We start from the raw sequence: 17,440 nt of genomic DNA, 5'->3' as shown, positions 1-17,440 counted from the left end.
TTGGTGGAGTAATTATTTTAATGAATCTGTTTGAGATCGAAATAATGATAGATGTTTTGCTTTAAATTACGGACATTGCATCTGAGTACTATTTCTCATTTATTACTAGGGCACGTACGCACTCTTCAAAAACGGTGCTTTAAATCTCGTAACAAAAGACGTAAATGACATGTATTCTAAATAAAATATAGCCTACAGATTGCACCTCGAGAGCTGTCGTTCCAACCCAAAAAGTTCCATCCACAAAACTTTACGATGCTGCTTGCGAATGTTCCTTGGAACTATATGGTTTCGGGAAACACCGACTCGTTGAACTATGCTGAAAACAACAGAACTTGAGACCAGTTGGCATGCACCCCTATAGTTTTCAAAAAGTGAGAGAAGCCTACTGGAAGTGTGATTTCCTTGTCCTCCCATATTCTTTAGAAAGAAATGCCCATTTACGGGGGTGAGCAAGTGCCTGGTATAACCTAATGTGTGTGTGTGTGTGTGTGTGTGTGAGGGAGAGCGAGCGCTTACCTGCTTGCATTAAGCTTTCAGCCTAATAGCCTACATAAGGGGTGTTTTGATGTTGTTCATTGAAGTTCGTTTGGCGAAGTGTAATGTGGTCAACAAGTCTTAAACAACATTATAGGCATCCCCTTAGAAAAGCCATAACAACGCGCAGCACAACCGGCCAAAATAGCATAAACAGCCGAGTTAGTATTCAGAACATATTAGAAAGCAGCTAGAACTCCCTAGCAACCAAATGGACTATATTTGCATCCATTTGCCTGCCTATATTATCTAGCCGTCTTTCTCATTCATTTCAAATGCACACTCTTAAAATGATTTAAAACATGCACAGAAGGCTATTTTAAGGTTAAGTAAAAGTGTTTGTTAACCCAAAAATGAAAATTATAGGCTAGTCATTAATTACTCACCCTCATGTCATTTTCCAAACCTGTAAGACTTTTGTTTAACTTTGGAACACAAATAAAGATTTTTTTGATGAAGTCTGAGAACTTTCTGTCCCTCCATTGACAGTTTATGCAACTACCATATCCAAGGTCCAGAAAGGTAAAGACAACATTAAAGTAATCCATGTGACTACAGTGGTTTAATCTCAATTTTACGAAGTGAATTTTTTACCTGCATTTACCTGAAGTATTTACCTGCAACCCAGGGGGAGCACTCATGCGTGTTGTGTTGACTCGAGAGGTGACATAGTTCCGTGAATGTGCTTTGAATAATATTATTTTGTATATATATATATGTGTATATATATATATATATATATATATATATATATATATATATATATATATATATGTGTATATATATATATATATATATATATATATATATATATATATATATATATATATATATATATATATATTTTTTTTTTTTTTTAAGCACTTTTTTCACTTCATAAAAACTAAGTTAAACCACTGGAGTCACAGGGATTACTTATGATGTCTTTCCTACTGTTTTGGACCTTGAATGTGGTAGTTGCATGGACTGTCAATGGAGGGACAGAAAGCTCTCAGATTTCATCAAAAATATTCATAATATATTCAAATATTCATAATATTCAAAAATATCTTCATTTGTTTTCCGAAGATGAACACACATTCACGGGTGTGGAATGACATTTTTGGGTAAACTTACCCTTTAAGCAATAACGTTTTTTTTAATCTGGCTCTTTGCATTACACAAATCCCCTGCTTGTTTTTCTAAATTGAATTTTTTTTTATTTTTTTTTTTTATGTGTCAACCAATAATAATCGATGGTTCAACAATGTCTTTAGGAATTATATTGGCAAAAAAATTGCATTATTTTGAAGTTATTACTCCACGACCACTAAAAAAGCTTTATATATAAAGTGTGTGTGAGAATATATTCTGGACATACTACATTCGACCATGTTGTCATTATCATTGGACCTGCAAGCGTCAGTTGCGTTGCTTTACTGTCAATCATAAATCCTCTCTCGTTGCCTCATGGGATAGTAAAGTGTCCATCGGCACACCTCAGAATCCCACCGGAAATAGTATAGGTCATCCGGGTACTTCTTGCCTACTCTTTTACGAGTGCTGTCAATTCCAACATACTTCTTTTGTCACATAAAGTTTTTCGCCTACTAGAGAAGTATGCGATTTTGGATTTAAACCAAAATTTGTAAAAAGAAATTCTCAATTTAAACAAATCGAAATGTTTGATATTTAAATACGACATGGCAAAAACATGCCATTGTCATTGCATTTATAACAATCTTAAAAACATGACAAAAACTATACGTCAATCTAAAAATTGCTGGGTTGTAGCAATGTTTGGGTCAAATATGGACAAACTCAACCGTTGGGTTTAAAATTTTAAATTGACCATATTTGACCGTTGAAAAACCCAGCATTTTTTAGAGATGATGATATCCTTTAATGTCTTTCACCTTGTCTGATACGGTTTCATCTACGTGCAGCCCAGTGTGTCATGTGTTCAGTCATAATGTATGCTTAGATTTGTTACTTCCTCTCCAAAAGCATGCTGAGGAGTGGCGCTGGAAAAACAGGAAGAGGGGTGAACTGTCTCATATTTGTGATTGTGAACATGCAGCTGCAGAGAAAATGACGGAAGACGGCTACCGTACCACCAAAGGACTCAAGAGCCAAACAGTGTGTTGATCTTCTGAATCATCAGACTTTAGAATGAAGAAAGATTTTATTTTTGCATGTATACAAATGATTATTATTATTATCCATTCTTTTTCAAATGAATATTTTTTTCATTTACTATAAATTACTATTAGATTTCAGTTAATGGACAGTGCTTTCTCACACACAGCTGCTTTCCCAGAAGTGATCATTTCCTATGTCCAGAAGTTAACACCTGCCAAAGAGGCTCAATTCCATGTAAAGCTATTGATAAGATTTACTGTAATCAGGTTGCTGGGTCCAAAAAGAAAAGAAAAGAAAAGAAAAGTGTAGCCTATACCGGTAAGGCAGCTGCTTTTTCAAAGTGCACTAAATATTCTGAAATACTGTTGTTTCCGACGGTTGTACTTCAGGAGGGTCCATGTAAAAACTCAGAAAGGCTGCACATTATCTGTTATGTTTGTATGTTTGTTGTGGCATGTCATTTCACACATGTGCATCTCAGAGTTTGCTGTTAGTTGGCTATAGCTAGCTAGTCACCAAGGAAACATAAAGCTCAACTCAAGAACCATTTACTGCCAAAATTACAATAACAACTTGTGAATATTTCTAAATGTCAATTTTCTCATTGTCTCATGTAAACTGACAAAAAATATCTTAAAACAGATGCAGTATAGTTTATTCTGTTTTATCAGCTTTTGTCTTAAACATCCTTGTTGTTTTAGTGTTTATGTTGCCAACACTGTCCTGTGAACTGCATTTTGTTTTGTTTGAAAAACAACAACAATATGTTAACAGGATGCCAGTAATTGGCTGATGACAGCGACAGATGATAATTGGCTGATTCAAGTTTTTTACTTAATGGGCTTACTTTAAAGTAAATGTAGCATGATGATCACAAGATAGACCACACCAAAATGCTAACGTTTACTCATAATACTAGTGGGAAAATATACTATGTGGCATCTGTGCAAAGCGTAAGAACAGCCATTCCTCGTGACCTACTTTGATGGAGGAATCTGATAAGAAAATTACCATTCGGAAGGAAAAGTGGGGGTTTTATGATAACAGAGAAATGGAAATGTACAATCAGACCAGAATGCATACATTATTGTTAAGGTACGGGTTTTTAAAAAAACGTTTAAAACATTTGTTCTACGGAAACACATAGACAGATAGATAGATAGATAGATAGATAGATAGATAGATAGATAGATAGATAGATAGATAGATAGATAGATAGATAGATAGATAGATAGATAGATAGATAGATAGATAGATAGATAGATAGATAGATAGATAGATAGATAGATAGATAGAAAGATAGATAGATAGAAAGAGAGAAAAAAAAACAGACAGAGGGATAGATAGAATGATAGAACAACAGAGATAGATAGATAGAACGACAGATAGATAGATAGATAGATAGATAGATAGATAGATAGATAGATAGATAGATAGATAGATAGATAGATAGATAGATAGAAAGATAGATAGATAGAAAGAGAGAAAAAAAACAGACAGAGGGATAGATAGAATGATAGAACAACAGAGATAGATAGATAGAACGACAGATAGATAGATAGATAGATAGATAGATAGATAGATAGACAGACAGACAGACAGATAGATAGATAGATAGATAGATAGATAGATAGATAGATAGATAGATAGATAGATAGATAGATAGATAGATAGATAGATAGATAGATAGATAAAAAGACAAACAGACAGAGGGATAGATAGAATGATAGAACAACAGAGATAGATAAAACGACAGACAGACAGATAGATAGATAGATAGATAGATAGATAGATAGATAGATAGATAGATAGATAGAACGTCAGATAGATAGATAGATAGATAGATAGATAGATAGATAGATAGATAGATAGATAGATAGATAGATAGATAGATAGATAGATAGATAGATAGATAGATAGATAGATAAAAAGACAAACAGACAGAGGGATAGATAGAATGATAGAACAACAGAGATAGATAGATAGAACGACAGATAGATAGATAGATAGATAGATAGATAGATAGATAGATAGATAGATAGATAGATCGATAGATAGATAGATAGATAGATAGATAGATAGATAAAAAGTCAAACAGACAGAGGGATAGATAGAATGATAGAACAACAGAGATAGATAAAACGACAGACAGACAGATAGATAGATAGATAGATAGATAGATAGATAGATAGATAGATAGATAGATAGATAGATAGATAGATAGATAGATAGATAGATAGATAGATAGATAGAACGTCAGATAGATAGATAGATAGATAGATAGATAGATAGATAGATAGATAGACAGATAGATAGATAGATAGATAGATAGATAGATAGATAGATAGATAGATAGATAGATAGATAGATAGATAGATAGATAGATAGATAAAAAGACACACAGACAGACAGACAGAGGGATAGATAGAATGATAGAACAACAGAGATAGATAAAACGACAGACAGACAGATAGATAGATAGATAGATAGATAGATAGATAGATAGATAGATAGATAGATAGATAGATAGATAGATAGATAGATAGATAGATAGATAGATAGATAGATAGATAGATAGATAGATAGATAGATAGAGATAGAACGTCAGATAGATAGATAGATAGATAGATAGATAGATAGATAGATAGATAGATAGATAGATAGATAGATAGATAGATAGATAGATAGATAGATAGATAGATAGATAGATAGATAGATAGGTAAATCCTGTCATTCCAATTCAACTTCCTGTTGATGTTTATATTCTCTTGAAAAGGCAACATGGATGAACATGTTTAATCAGAACACACATTAAAACAGGGTCAGCTAATAACTGGTGTAATTTCCTGAGAACAATCGGCCCCTCATTCACAATGGAAGTATAATTAAAAAGAACACAAACAACGCTGCGTTAATCAAGGCTGATCTCAGCTCGTGCACTAGCCACGGATGTCCCAGCATTCCAAGGAGGCGATGTGTTTTATCACTTTTAGCAAGAATCGTGAGTCCTCTCCAGACAGACACCTAGCACCAGAAGTGCTCCAAAAATGCTGATGTGCATTTCTCCAGATGTTTCCTCTAGTCTGAGCTCAGGGCAGAGGCTACGCCAGGTGTTTGGGTTTAAACACGTATCTAATGGGCCTCATCAGTAACATCAGTCAGGACGTGAGCACAGAAACAAAGCATCAAGACCTTGTTCTTTGGCACCGGCCACGGCAGCTGAGAATCTGGGCCCGTGGATGACAAACAGTGGCTGAGGTGAGCCATGCTGTCCTGTGGGCTGGGGAAGGATGGAGTTGTATAGTGCGGAAATCCTGTCCTGTCTTATTATTTCCCTTAAGACTATTGTTCTAGTGTGACACTGAATCCAATCCAACCAACCAAGCATTCATTTTCATAATATTAATCTTTCACAAGCTTTCTAAACTGTTGTCAGTGATTTTGTCATCACTTGAACTGAATATTTGACTTTATTCAAAAATGCTTATTATTGCTCGTGATGGCTATTGCATGCTCATACTTAAAGGGATAGTTCACCCAACAATGAAAATTCTGTCAGTAATTATTCACCCTCACGTTGTTCCAACCCCGTAAGACCTTCGTTCATCTTCGGAACACGAATTAAGATATTTTTGATGAAATCTGAGAGCTGGATCACTCCTCCATAGGCTTCTTAAGGGATTGACACTTGTTCCCCGAAAAGTTATTAAAGACCGTTAAAATAGTCCAAGTGACTACAGTGGCTCAATCTAAAGTTTATCAAGCAACGAGAATACTTTTTGTTGTACGTCACACGTAGGCTCACTATTGGCCGACGCTGGTCATGTGTGCGTGTGACGTACAACACAGAAACACTACGCTTTTACACTAGTGAACTGACCCGAGGCCCACAGAGAAGGAAATGAATAGTTGAAATAAAGTCGTTATTTTTGATTTTTTTTTTTTGCGCACAAAAAGTATTCTTGTTGCTTGATAAACTTAAGATTGAGCCACTGTAGTCACTTGGACTATTTTAACAATGTCTTTAATAACTTTTCGGGTCTGGCAAGTTTCAATCCCTTAGAAGCCTATGGAGGAGTGATCCAGCTCTCAGATTCCATCAAAAATATCTTAATTCGTGTTCTGAAGATGAACGAAGGTCTTACGGGGTTGGAACAACGTGAGGGTGAGTAATTACTGACAGAATTTTCATTTTTGCGTGAACTATCCCTTTAATTACTTTTAATTAATTTATTATAATTTTATATAAGACCTTAAACAGGTGGAAATAAAAACATAGATTGACATACTTATCAAACCATCAAAATATCACAGGCTACAATAAAACCGTAAGTTTTTGGGACGATCAAACTGTGATTTTCAACCTGTTCTATTCATTATTGATAATGTTGACAATATTTAAAGGTATTTCTGACAGGCTAGCAATAGCAAACACATGCTCGGACCGGACGTAACACGCAATTGTATGTGAAAACCTGTATTAAGCAGGGTGAAAGTAGGCTTTTTAATTTTTGTAGCCAATTAAAAGTATTGACCAAACTTGTTAATGGAGAATGTAATGAGTGAACGGTTAACAATGAGCTTGTGAAATGTGCAAACTCAAGGTGATTTATGCCAATGGGAGTTTTGTTTATATACAAAATTGCACATTGGAATAATCAAATGCCAAACTTTAAGAGTCATGAAGTACTTAAAATACGCCACACATCTTTCATGATTCAGTTAATAAACCTGCTATTTTACAAAATGAATTATACAGTGTGTTCCTCAAGTGCAGGAATGAAGTTTATATCCAGGTCCAGTTATCACCAGGAAGCAGGTCTGATTGTATCTTGTACATTAATGTTGTCATTTCTGAAGGATTTGTGATTCAAGTACTTCCTATAAAGCAGTGTTTGCAGTCATTGCAAAAATATGACAATCTTTTATCCAATATTTTTCTGGGAATTACTCATTTATGCCCCTGGGCAAAGTGGTTCTTTCTGGTCCCGTCACAGTGAAAATTCAACTCATCTTACTCACTGTTTCCTTCAGATTTCCTGAGCTGTTTTCCCTATCAATCTTGGGATCAGCCGACATCTTTTAAGACTGCAGGTTTCTGTAGAAATGGGAGTTAGATTTCCTGGAAATTAGATGCTGAGTATCAAATTTCTTTAGTTTTCTTACAAATTTGAAAATTAAATAAAATGTCAAATGCATTTCTTGATTAAAAAGACCTACTTTTGATTTTTGTACTTACATTAAATGTATTAACACAATTGTATTAACTCTATTTTCTATCAAATTAAACTTAAAATTGCTCAAACATATACATTTTCTGGTTTTACTAACTAATAGTAAAACATTTTTTTAAAGAGTACAAAGAAAATAATACTAATTAGATCCGAAAAGTTTATTGGAGTTTTTTTATAATCATTTTTATTATTATTGAAATATTTCTATTATTTTCCGTTTTCCTGCACTTACATTTCTGAACTAATGTTACTACTAGTTTTCTTTGTGTAGAAATATTCATTGCCAGCTTTCAGTTTGAATTGGGTTTTAAGTGAACAGAAAGAAACGTTTGCCTTAACCCCCACCGACCTCGCTTCAATTGTTCGTCGTGAGAAGAGAAACAAAGAAACAGCTTGTACAGAACAATAAACGTTTCCTGCAATGTACCGGGCATCTTTACCGAGGTGGTGCAAAGCCGCTCGAGCCACCTTTAATGAGCTATTGTATGGATGCTTAACACAAATGTGTTCCTGAGATGCCAGTTTCCCAAGCAAAGTTATTGTGAGCCTCATTTGTTGCTGTCCATTGGAGGAAGCGTTCAGAAAGCTTCCATGCCCATCCTGTGGTATGTTCTGTTTCTTGGAGCACTTTGAGACGAAACAAATAAGGTGCTTCAGCGTCACTGCAACTGGCACAAATCCATATGTTTTGTGTGGTGCTTATGTAATCTTCACTGCTACCAGGTTACATAATGTCCTATACGAGATGCTGGATCACAGAATTGTTCTGTAAACTGTTTACACAAATAAACAAGAATGCTAGTTGTTTACTTTCTGTAGCAAAGTGTGCTACAACTTTATAATACGCTGATTGAGGCGGCCAAATATGGACGGGATTCCGGTCAGAGAATCAGGGGTCGGAGAATAGATTCTTCGCAAAGATGTATTTATTGAACAGTCTTTGGATGGTCATCTGAACAAGTTATTCTTTGCCAATGATGTCTGTATTAATGGTCTAAAGGAACAATAAAGAAATATAATTAAAATTGTATTCTGAGAATCATTTACACACTGGCATGGTAATAAACAAATACGATAAACATAATACACTCTACCATGGTATGTTACTAATATAAAACACATTGGTTACACAGTTGAGAATACTGCCGATGCTAATACTGATTAGCGGATTTATCTCGCGGCAAATTACGGCCGCTACGGCGCTCCAAACGCGCCGATAACAACCGTAGAACGATCGCGGGACATCAAACACATACATACAATAAACATACATATGCAAATGTACTTACATCAAGGCATAAACGCATTAAACAAACATAAATGAGCGTGAAGAGGTGAACATTCCCCAAGACAGTCTTCCTGTGTGTACCACTATAATCCGTCCGTGTGGCAAACAACTTTGGTTTCTAGGACAGACTTTCGTACACAGCCGCCCCCAATTATCTGACAGGATAATTGTAAACACCAAGAAAGTCTGAAAATCTAAGGCTCTTCCTCAAAGGGAGGAAGTGGAATCAACCTAACAACTGGGCGAGTATAGGATTTTCCATTAACTCCGACACGAGCAGTGCGAACTTTCCCGTCAGGTCCAGCTAACGTCTCAGTCACTGTGCCCACAGGCCAGAGGGCACGAGGATGTTGGGGATCAACAATGAGAACCACTTGACCCACAGTTAGCTCCTTTCCATCCTTTCTCCACTTCTGCCGATCCTGTAAACTGGGGAGGTAATCTCGGATAAAGGCAGTCCAGAAATGATCCGCCAACACCTGGCTATGTCTCCATCTGCGTCTTCCGAGCAGGTTGGTAGAGTCGAAAAAGACTTGAGGTAGGGAGGCATCACGACGGCCCATAAGGAGCAGGTTTGGCGTCACTGGGTCAACGTCTGCTACATCGGAGGATACATAGCCGAGAGGCTTGGCATTTAGAATACCCTCAACCTCCGCTAACAACGTCCGCAGCACTGGCTCTGGCACCGTTTGCTCTCGCAGAATAACCCGTAGTGCAGTCTTTACAGATTTGACTTCACGCTCCCAGGTTCCTCCGAAATGTGGAGCATTAGGTGGAATGTGGCGGAATCTGATCTTCTGTGGAGCAAGCAGCTCCTGAAGCTTGGGTGCCATGACATCAAAAGTGTCACGCAGTTCGCGGTCTCCTCCTACAAAGTTGGTGCCGTTGTCACAGAGCAATTCCATGGGCTTACCTCGTCTTGCTACAAAGCGACGCAAAGAGAGCAGGAATGCATCAGTGTCAAGGTGCTCCAACAGATCTAGGTGCACACAACGGGTTGTCATGCACTTATAAAGGATACCCCATCTTTTTTCATGGCGACGACCAATCTTGACTGAAAGGGGGCCAAAACAATCCACCCCAGTACAATAGAACGGCGGTTGGTGAAGTTGCAGCCTGCAGGATGGAAGATCGGCCATTTGGGGGACTTCAGGCTTGGCTCGCCAGAACTGACAATCTGGGCATTTGCGTTGATGCTTACGGACGGCTTCCCGACCCCGAAGTATCCAATATTGGCGACGCAATTCCGCTAGCACCCTTTCAGAACCAGGATGCAGAAGCCGGCTGTCCATTTCTTTAATTAACAGCTTCGTTGTAGAATGACCAGGGTCTAACAGTATAGGGTGAATAGCATCAAGGTCAAGGTCAATAGCTCTACGTAACCGTCCCCCTACTCGGATAAGACCTGTGTCTTTATCGTACTCTGGTGCAAGGGATGCCAAACGGCTGGTAGCTGGAATCGGCTGTCCAGTCTTCAAAGCTTGAACTTCTAGTGGGAATGAGTCCTGTTGAGCTTGGGCCAGGATAAGTTTCTCTGCTTCAACATAGTCATCAGCTTGCGGTGAAGCGTCACTTACTGCAGCGGCCGCCCCGTGTAGGGACCTGACAGTGGCCTCAACAAGCTCTAGCCATGTGCGAAATTGATCGGGGTCTACAAGTAACTGATTGGTAACTTTGACAGTGCCGATGAATGCAGTTTTTCTCAACTCACTGATCTCCGATTCTACCTTAGTGACGGGTATAGATGGCCACTGGTCAGAAGGTTGAAGGAGGAAGTCGGGTCCTGAACTCCACGGGTGAGGTCCTGCTATCTGGGTCAGTGTCAGGCCTCTTGTGATGTAGTCAGCGGGGTTGTGAGCTGAATCAACGTACCGCCATTCAGCCGTGTCTGTGAGGGTCTGAATTTCTGCTATGCGTGTCCCTACAAATACCTTGTAGCGACAGGACTCAGAGGTGAGCCAGTTCAGCACAGTCGTCGAGTCAGACCAGAGGGTGACTGTCTGGAAATGATGAGACAACTCCGTCTGGATCACTGTCGCTAACTGGGCGCCAGTCAAGGCTGCACTCAGTTCCAGACGAGGCATGGAGAGGCATTTTCTGGGAGCCACTCTGGATCTGGCCAGAACAAAGGCGACATGGATGTGGCCTTGATCATCAGTAGTACGCAAATAGGCCACTGAGCCGTATGCTCTTTCTGATGCGTCGCAGAATATGTGGAGTTCCCGGAAGGCACTAGGGTAATCAGCACAGGCTGGGGCATAAGGTCGGGGAAATTGCAGCTGAAGGAGATTAGGAATCTCTCGCATCCAAGTTAGCCACTTCTCTCTTAGCGGTAAAGGTGTTATTGGATCATCCCAGCCCAAATTCTGCTTCCAGAGGTCTTGGATGAGAACCTTGGCCCGGGTAGTAAACGGGATGATATACCCCAGCGGGTCATACTGACTGGCCAAGGTCTTGTACACGTTTCTCATGGTAGGCTCTAGATGCTCGGTTGATCGCAACTTATAGCCTAGGGTGTCACTGAGACAGTCCCACCGTAGGCCCAGAGTGGGTTCTTGTAGGTCTGTACTGGCTTTTGTCAACCACAGTTCACTGTTAGCAGACCGGGCTTCTGCAGGAAGATGTCCGATTACAGAGGGTACATTGCAGGCCCACTGTCTGAGGTCAAAGCCTCCCTCAGACAGTAATTGACGAAGTCCATCAACTACCTCCTTAGCTTCACCAGAGTTCGAAGTGCTGTGCAAGCAGTTATCAACATAGAAGGAATTCTCAACTATGTTAACCAGACTGACCTGGTCGTTCTGCTGGTCTTGGGCACTGCGCTGGAGGGCGTAAATGGCGCAACAAGGGCTGCATGTAGTTCCAAACGGAAGCACCTGCCATTCATATATCTCAGGCTCCTGGTCTCTGCACATGTCCCTCCAAAGAAACCGCAACACTGGCTTGTCCTTGGGCAACAAGCGTACCTGATGGAACATAGCTTTTATGTCCCCACTCACGGCTACTGTGTGTTGTCGGAACCTCAGAAGCACACCTAACAAAGAGGATCCCAGCATCGGACCAGGAAGCAGCTGACTGTTCAAGGACTGGCCCTGATGTTGGAATGAACAGTTAAAGACGATCCTGTTCTTTCCATTGTGTTGTACGATATGGTGTGGAATGAACCAGGACTCCGAGGTATTGTGTGCTTCTTCGGCAGTTATCTTGGCTACATATCCAGCAGATTCCAACTTGCGGATTTCAGTGCAGTAGGCTTTTGCTAATTCAGGATCTCTTGCCAGTCTGCGCTCGGTACTTCGAAGACTAGGAAGAACAGCACTCTTGTCTGTATGGAATGTGGTCATGGGCATGCGTCGGAGCAATGGTGTGGCATAACGTTGAACGCCATCTACGTTCACACTGGTTGTGGCATTCTGGAGCATAGCGAGAGCGTCTTTGTCCTGCTTGGACCGGGTGACCATCTTCTCATTGTATGGGAAGGTGTCGACTTGCCAGAGACGTTCGACGTGCCGAATCAGATCATCCTGAAGAGGAGTGGTGGTGATATGAAGGCACTGCTGATAACACCGTGAGGGCTGCTTGGGGCTCATGGGACCCTGAAGAGACCATCCCAGCTGTGTTCTGATGGCTATTGGACCTCCGTCTGGTCCTCTGCATGCAGGCTGTATCGGCATTAAGAGGTGCGGCATGTCAGAACCAATGAGGAGTAGTGGTTTGACTCTGTCAACAGGGGAAAGAGGAAGATCTCTCAGATGACGATAAGCTCGTTGGAGTGCAGCCACTGGATAGTTATGTTCCGCAAGACTCAAACCAGTCGCAGTGAAGGCATTGGAGATAGTGAACCTCTGCATGGGTTTGGTGACTGCTGAGACTTCGAAGGAAACGGACGAACCTGCGAGTTCTGTGGGAGATTGCTGAACAGTCTGTAGATGAAGTACCTCTGGGGTACAGGTAAGCTTGAGCTGCTGCACGACCGGGGAAAGCACGAGTGTTCTTTCTGACCCATCGTCAAGAACTGCATGTGCCTCCATTGTGTGGTGTTCATTGTGAAGGAGGACCTTGACGACCTTCAGCATGACTCTGGGTGTACGGTTCGGTCTGTCCAAGTAAACCCGGGTTGATGGGAGGCTGACGGTGAGGACAGCACTGGTATTGTCTTTGATGGAATCGTGAAGAACTGTGAGATGTAGCTCTTTACAGGTTCTACATGGACGTTTGAGGTTGCAAGACTCTACAGCATGGGACCGTCCACATCTCCAACATCGTTTACCATCTCTAATCCAAGATACAATCTGGGAGGTCGTCAACTTCTTGAATGCCTCACAAGCGTTGAGGTAGTGATCCCTGTTGTCACAATGAGGACAGTATGGCTTAGGCTTGGAGCTGGACTTAAGGGCTGTTGGCTCAGGAGTTTTAGCTACACTCTCACGTGTCAGGAGAACTGGCCTTGGCTGCCCTCTTGGATAAAGTACTCCTCGAACTCTACCGAGAGGCTTCGGAGTTTCACTCTGGAACATTGCCACTGCTCTGCTAGAGATGCGTTTCGCTTGGGACTTAATCTGGAGCCAGTCAGCGAAATCAGGTAATGTGTAGGTCTTGTCTGTGCCGGTCTGGAGAATACCTCGACTTAGGCAGTATTCAACAAAACTGTCACGATAGGCTGGTGGCAGTTTACTCAAGAGCCGGTCTACATGCGAGCCACACAAAAGCTCGTAACCATTTGGGCCTTCAAGAGTTCTCAGCATACCCACTAAAGACTGTACTGACAATGCAAATGAGTCGAATGCATTAGCATCACCCAACTTAAGAGGTGGGGTGCTCATGATGGCACCCAACTCAGACTGAACAAGCTGTCTTGGTTGTCCATACTTGTCTTGAAGTGCCTGCAGAGCAGCAGTGTAAGGCTGTGGATGATACATGAAGGATTTAGCTAGCTGATGTGCACTAGGAAGTTCCAAATGACTTAAGAGAACATGGTATTTATACTGTTCACTGATATGATGGTGATTACTCAACAAATTGTCCAATGCTAACTTAAACAAAGCAAAGTCACTCTCAGCACCACTCTCGAAAACGGGTAACGTGGGTCGTGGAATGCCATAGGCTGATGCGATCAGAAGCTCTGGACTCGGTTGAGGTGAGTAGGCAGTAGGGGGGAGAGGCACAGATGCTTTGACATAACCAGGAGTCTGTGGTGCCGTCGCCGATGCTTGGTGGCTGAAGACCGGGAGCTGCGATGGACCTGGAAGTGTTGTCACCGGCGCTGTCGCTGTCTGTTGTAGCCTGTAGCGATGGGTAGGTAATGTGGCAGTATCAGGCTGCTGTGTCACACGCTGCATGCCGCTACTCATGGGGTACGCAGTGGACTTTGGGATGGTGAACACTCCTGAAGATTGAGGGGCCACATTCGACGGTAATGACACACAGTGTACTGGCACGGCAGTAGAAGCCAATGGTGTAATATCAGGGACTGGCAATGAGAATGCTTGTGACCCTGGGTCACGTGCAGCGGGCATGGGTGCATCCGATGAGTGCGGAGCAGGTGAGGCCCAATGTGGCGGTCTAGGTTTCGCTGCAGAGACCTCAGGATCAGGCAGTGCTGTAAGACAGGGCAGCAGCGTCGACGTCACAGCGGGTGACTGGAAGGGGAGCTGCTGAGGTTCGAAAGACATAAGCTGTGGTGAACAAGCCTGGCTGCGCTCTGATGCAAGCTGTTGAACATTTGGAGAACCAGAGTCTGTAGGGACTGGAGTGGTCGATCTAGAGTCTACAGAGAGCATAGAGGATACAAGCTTAGCTACTTCGAGTTCAGTCTCTGCTTCTTGAAGCTTGCGCTGTCGTTCTAGTTGTTTCAACAGAGCCTCCTTTGCGGCTAGCGCTTCCTCTTGCATGCGCTGGGCTTCTTTTGCTTGTACCTGCAGTCTTTGGTATTCCAGATCAATCAGCGAGTCCTCTACTACTTGCTGCTTTAGACTGTCATACTGTCTCTGTTTGATCTTTTCCTCCAACATAGCCGTTTGGACGCTAGAGAGCTCTGGTGGGACGTAAACGCCAGCGGACGTAATGGAACGCCTACTGGTCTTGGATTGAGCGCTGACACCACTGCGAGACGTTTTCCTCGAGCTGCTTCGGGGCTGACTAGGACAGTGAGAGGAAGCCTTTGGAGGAAGGTCCCCAGCAGGGTGGTATCCAACATCATAATCATCCAGATGTGTAGGCAGATTAATCTTGCGTCGAGGTCTGGACGTTGCCTCAGATAGGTCACTTTCTGCTTTGTCCATATTGGTTCGGTTTGCACTCAATCCGGCTCGAAGGACCACTTTTGTAGCAAAGTGTGCTACAACTTTATAATACGCTGATTGAGGCGGCCAAATATGGACGGGATTCCGGTCAGAGAATCAGGGGTCGGAGAATAGATTCTTCGCAAAGATGTATTTATTGAACAGTCTTTGGATGGTCATCTGAACAAGTTATTCTTTGCCAATGATGTCTGTATTAATGGTCTAAAGGAACAATAAAGAAATATAATTAAAATTGTATTCTGAGAATCATTTACACACTGGCATGGTAATAAACAAATACGATAAACATAATACACTCTACCATGGTATGTTACTAATATAAAACACATTGGTTACACAGTTGAGAATACTGCCGATGCTAATACTGATTAGCGGATTTATCTCGCGGCAAATTACGGCCGCTACGGCGCTCCAAACGCGCCGATAACAACCGTAGAACGATCGCGGGACATCAAACACATACATACAATAAACATACATATGCAAATGTACTTACATCAAGGCATAAACGCATTAAACAAACATAAATGAGCGTGAAGAGGTGAACATTCCCCAAGACAGTCTTCCTGTGTGTACCACTATAATCCGTCCGTGTGGCAAACAACTTTGGTTTCTAGGACAGACTTTCGTACACTTTCTAAGTGATCAGAATTTCACTTGTTACGCTGCAACATTAACGATATTCTGAAAAAAGGTCAATTTGTCTCACAGATTTATTTCAATAACAATACAGTTGTCTCACATTTAAACAATAAGGGGGCTTTTACACTGGGCTCGTTTGCTGCGGTCCGAAGCCGAGCGCGATTGTTCCCGGCGCCCCCCGCAGCGTTGGTCTCGTTTTACACTCAGCTTGATTCTATCGAGCTCTGGTGCGTTTGCGTGCATCTTACGTCATTGCAAACGTGCACGGCGCATGATAGAAAACACGACGCGGGTCAATATATTGTGTTTTTTATTAATTTGGTGCTATTATTCATAGCTGAGTAAACAACGCAGGTTAACTGTGTGTGTGTTTCGCATAAGCTGTCTTTCCGCTGCTTGCAAATGGATTCTTTTGAGGAAACAGTGGATTTCCATTAATTTGTTTCCCTGCATGCACGCACTATGCGCGAATACACTGCAGACTCACTCTTGCTCGTACCCAGGGTAAATCTTCATCCCGTACGTGTGTTTTATTTAACTAAATACATCATAATCGACTAAAACGCATGTGCAGGATACTTTACTTTCTGAACAAGTGCGCACCCGAGTCCGTCTTGCTTTCACACACACTCGAATCGCAGCACGGTTCGGGAGCAACCGAACTCAGACCACCTCCTCCAGGCAGTCTCGAGTTCGGTACCCCAGTGCGCACCCGGGTCCCATGACAGCTTTCACATTAGAGATTTTTCATGCGAACCGTGCCCCGTTCCGAACTAAACTGCCAGTGTGAAAGCCCCCTAAAATAAAATGGCTGTCAATTATTTTATCGTTCATCAGCTGAAAAAAAAAATTGTTCTGAAAGTGATTCCAATGATATTGTTTCTCTGTGCCATTATCATTAAATGCCCAGTCACACCAACGACAATAACTATATAGGCTAACAATAAAGATATCTAAAAATTGTTCTAAACATAAAAGAACAGCAGAGTCCACACTACAACTAACGATAACAGCACATAGAAACAATACAGTTGGAATCACTTTCAGAACGATTTTTTACAGCCGATGAACGATTAGAAACATTGACAGCCAATCAGAATCCATCCTGCTTTAAAATGCTTGAGCATTTAAAGTGGCAGTGCCTGCTTAGAATAAACATAACAATATTGTGCTCTAAAATATATTTTTTTAGTTATCGCTCTTGGTGTGAATCACAGTCTATGGTGTGAATGGGCCATTATAGTTGTGGTGTGGACTCAGCTATTCTTTTATATTTAGAATTATTTTTAGAACTATATAGTTCTCTTACGAGAGTA

At 41.3% G+C, this 17,440-nt stretch overlaps 1 protein-coding gene across 1 annotated transcript in view; it reads left to right on the top strand.

Moving 5' to 3' along the window:
- septin5b (septin 5b) overlaps positions 1-17,440 on the top strand; it is a 297,634-nt gene that overhangs the window by 258,842 nt on the left and 21,352 nt on the right. The window lies entirely within an intron of this gene.

This window comes from Siphateles boraxobius, unplaced genomic scaffold (assembly GCF_051911475.1).
Source record: "Siphateles boraxobius isolate OS27281-9 unplaced genomic scaffold, OSU_SipBor_1 25, whole genome shotgun sequence".
In the NCBI taxonomy this organism is placed as follows: Eukaryota; Metazoa; Chordata; class Actinopteri; order Cypriniformes; family Leuciscidae; genus Siphateles; species Siphateles boraxobius.
The sequence above is the reverse complement of the archived record's forward strand: the minus strand, read 5'-3'. Positions and strand labels throughout refer to the sequence as shown.